General features: G+C 41.0%; 1 non-coding gene across 1 annotated transcript; it reads left to right on the top strand.

The window, feature by feature from the left end:
- The first annotated feature begins 3817 nt into the window (after positions 1–3817).
- trnas-gcu (transfer RNA serine (anticodon GCU)) lies at positions 3818–3899 on the top strand. Its single transcript has one exon. It is a non-coding gene; the product is annotated as a tRNA-Ser (tRNA).
- Positions 3900–4101: the final 202 nt, after the last annotated feature.

The raw sequence follows: 4101 nt of genomic DNA, 5'->3' as shown, positions 1-4101 counted from the left end.
TTGGTTGACGTGACCAATGCCTTACCAATTGGTCACCGCGCCCTACAGCTGCACTGCATATAAATTGACAAAATTGTGGCATTCTCTCGGAATGGTAAACAGAAGCGAGATTGATTGAAATTATTGAAAACTTAAGATAAACGGATAAAAATACGGGATATAAAACGGGAAACTGAAAGAGAAAGAGAGAACAGCGAATGATTTTTTTTGACAAAACTGAAATATAATTGCTCAAGATTCAGAAAGTGCTTTCATGCACAAACATACCATAATATGGAATGTAATGTTTGGGACGAACAATGCAAGCAGATAGCAAATTCTTAGTTTTAAAGTCTTGCTGCAACTATTTTGGTTTTAATGAACGCACACATGGGACTCAGTGCTGTTATGATCTCTGAAAATGGAAAAGGAAATCCTTGCCTTCGAGGATACGTGGGGAATGTTCACTGATTCATCCCAGGAATGGCAGGACTGTCGTCTGGAAGCGTATGAGTAAAATCTTTCAATGTTCCATGGAGTTTTGAATGAATGATGAAGGGAATCATTCAGTAGAATTCAATACAAGGAAATGATGAACAAATTGAACAAGAACACGGACATACGATACACAATAGCTACGACAATTACTATGTGAAAACTGTTGATTTGAGATCCATGGTGGCCTTTGGTGATTGCATTTACTGTCCAGAACCAGTCTGCACTGGAATGACGGGAGACACACTATGAAGTATTTGAACTTCAGTCGCCTTTAGAAACAGCTGAGACTGACTCAGGGCACGGTGATTTAGAGGTATTGGCCTTACAAACCTTTCAGACATTCCGTGGAAGAATAAAAGAAGTGATAGATAATTTTCGTCTCCATGGAGACGATGTTCATTAACTGGATAGATAGTAAATTACCTTATTGGAATTTATAAATAGAGACGTCATATTTAAAAAGCAAAGAGTTCAGAGTGTAACTGTAAAATCTTTAGGTCACACTCAGTGGGAGCATTGTGTATAATCTTTGTCCTCATTCTCCACCAAAAAAACATGTAAAGAAGTTAGAAAGGGCACAGACGCTGTTTCCTGGATAGCAAGATATTAGAAAGCCAAGTGACTTTGTTTGCTGAGACATAAAAATATCAGAAAAGATACAACCAGTTTCATCGGGATGATAGAAAGAATGAAGGAGTTTATTCACGAGATTTGGAAATGCTGGAGCAGAAACACGCAAGTTTGATGTGAACAAATGAGATTTTCACATAACGCGAGGTTTGAATGAGTAAATCGTGGAAAGTCCCTCTTTCGAGTGAATCAATAACTTTCGTTAGAGCTTGAAAACCATTAGTGAATGATTAAGAAAAGATTGGATGAGAGTTTCTTCCACTCAAGAGTTATTTAATTCGTGAACGACTTTCCAGAAATAAAACGTAGAAGCTGACTTCAGAGTGTTTTAAAAGATACACGAACACGGAGAGGATTTACCATTGAGTGAAAGTCAGTGTGGTTGTGTAACAATTTCGAATTTGTTGACTTCAGACACAAAGACATTTCATGAACACGTACAACTGAATAAGACTGAGTATAACAAGTTCATGGATTGGTAAGGTGTGGCGTATTATTCAAGGTGAAACTCTGTAAATGGAGCTGATGTCGCAAAATAACCGCAGACAGAAGTTATATCCTAATGAGTAGGCATTGAATCGTCACTTGGAGACGCAACACCTACTTTAAAGATTTGACCACATTCACATGATGTTAGGTGTATTTCGTACATTCTTAACTCCACCCAAGAAATCCACCAAGAAGACTCTATCCTTTTGTATTGTTCACCCTCTGTACTTCTCTGCAGCACGCCATTGAAGATAAAATATGCTCAGACCAAAATGCAGTTCAGTGCAATATTCAAACGGTCCTATATGATTTTTTTTTTATATTATTGCAATAACCTTTGTGAGTTTGCAGCAAACTGCGTAACATGAAACCAGTTCAACATCTATTTTCCCGGAATTTAACGCAGTGCACATGGGAAACGTTATCCATCTGCTGAAAAATCACCTTCGGCTCTCTCTCTCCAGATATGTCTAGTCACGTTTTAATACTTGCAGTATGTTTGTTGATCAAGAAGTTATTATCCAGGAAAGGTCGTTTCTCAATCCACAAATACGGGTATTTTCCCATAAACTTGGCTTTGCTCAACATCACCTTCTACCCGTACCCCTCAACACGACGACAAATTGAAGCTGCTCCATGTGAGGCTCATACTTAAAACTTCGGCACAGCACAGCCCACTATACTGGAACAGAGATACCGTGCACTGGTCACCTGCAGCTCAGGAGCAACCCATTAATGCTTACCTCCACATTCCTGGTTGTACAGTAACGTTTGGGAAACCGAGTTTCTCTGATTCCATGGCTCGTAACGGGGATTATACGATCATGTTCACCAGTGATTCTGACCCCGAGTGAGGAAAGTAGTGAGCTCCTCATTGCAAAGATGGGTAGATTATTGAAATATACAATTTCAACATTTGCCTTCACTAACCAATGAGCATGTTATTTTGTTTTTCATCTGAAGAAATCTTAAATTCTTCATTTTGAACAGACTCAATAACAGATCTCCATTGTGTCTCTGGCATCAAATTCCAAGGTGTAAACCCCCTCTGAATACTTCCACCGCAGTCCGCTGTTTGGAAAGTGTTCCTGTTGTGGGAAGTGCACTTCCCCGTGTGTCAACTGCTGCTCCAAGCATACACTCTGGCACTGCACTCATTTTCCTTCTGACACTTGCTCACTGCATTGCTGTGATCATACAGTGACTTGTTGTCGCACGGCCCAGGAAAATGATACAGATCAAGGGTTTTGCATTGTTGAATTCAATTGTCAGTTTAGCCTTATTTAGGATTTTGAAATTGTCTGTTCTGTACACAGGTGCGTGTCAAAATATCTGAGCAGAAGAAAGGTGTTCCGAATAATGACATTGAGCACTATGCACCCTCCTCCAGTCTGGAAAACAATTCCTCACAGGCAATTTAATAGAAGATAGACAATAGGTGCAGGAGTAGGCCATTCTGCCCTTTGAGCCAGCACTACCATTCATTATGATCATGGCTGATCAGCCTCAATCAGTATCCTGATCCTGCATTATCCCATAACCCTTGATTCCACTATCCCTTAAGAGCTCTATCCAACTCTTTCTTGAAAGAACACCTCCTGCTGTCTCGGCTCCTTCGTTCCGTTGACTTCAAATCTTCACAGAATTCAAGAGGCCTTGTTATATAGTCATTTCTTCATTTTTGTTCAGATCACTGTAAGCAGAGTGTTACAGTGGGAATACGCTTGCCCCACAACCCAGAGGCCAGACCATAATCTTGGAACCGTACTGTGCTATTTATCATTTCACCAACACCAGGGAGAAATGTTGTGGTTCTGTTCGCCGAGCTGGAAATTTTTGTTGCAAACGTTTAGTCCCCTGTATTGGTGACATCCTCAGTGCTTGGGAGCCTCCTGTGAAGCGCTTCTGTGGTGTTTCCTCCGGCATTTATAGTGGCCTGTCCCTGCCGCTACCGGAAGCGGCAGGAACAGGCCACTATAAATGATGGAGGAAACACCACAGAAGCGCTTCACAGGAGGCTCCCAAGCACTGAGGATGTCACCTAGACAGGGGACTAAACGTTTGCAACAAAAAGTTCCAGCTCGGCGAACAGAACCACAACAACGAGCACCCGAGCTACAAATCGTCTCCCAAATTTTGAACACCAGGGAGAAATAGCTGCTGTTCTGCATAATTTACGCAATTCACTTATTCATAAGGTCACAGTCTCACTCGAGTATGTGACGCGGTGGCCGAGAGGTTAAGGCAATAGACTGCTAATCTACTGTGCGCTGCACGCGTGGATTCGATTCCCACTCACGTCGCTGTTTTCAATGTTGCTATTTTTTGATGATCACAGCTGTGTTATTGAAATTGGAACTTCAATGGTCAGTTTATATGCATCGACGCTATCATAAAATCTCAAAGAATAATTTGAGCCAGTTGTCTAAACTGCATTGAAATGTAGATTGAATTGGGATAATGAAAAGGAACGCGATTTTATTTTTCACGTCAAGCTGCTGTGAC

Source organism: Chiloscyllium plagiosum, unplaced genomic scaffold, assembly GCF_037043375.1.
Source record: "Chiloscyllium plagiosum isolate Xiang-an unplaced genomic scaffold, Cpla_swu_hap1 HiC_scaffold_39, whole genome shotgun sequence".
In the NCBI taxonomy this organism is placed as follows: domain Eukaryota; kingdom Metazoa; phylum Chordata; class Chondrichthyes; order Orectolobiformes; family Hemiscylliidae; genus Chiloscyllium; species Chiloscyllium plagiosum.
The sequence above is the reverse complement of the archived record's forward strand: the minus strand, read 5'-3'. Positions and strand labels throughout refer to the sequence as shown.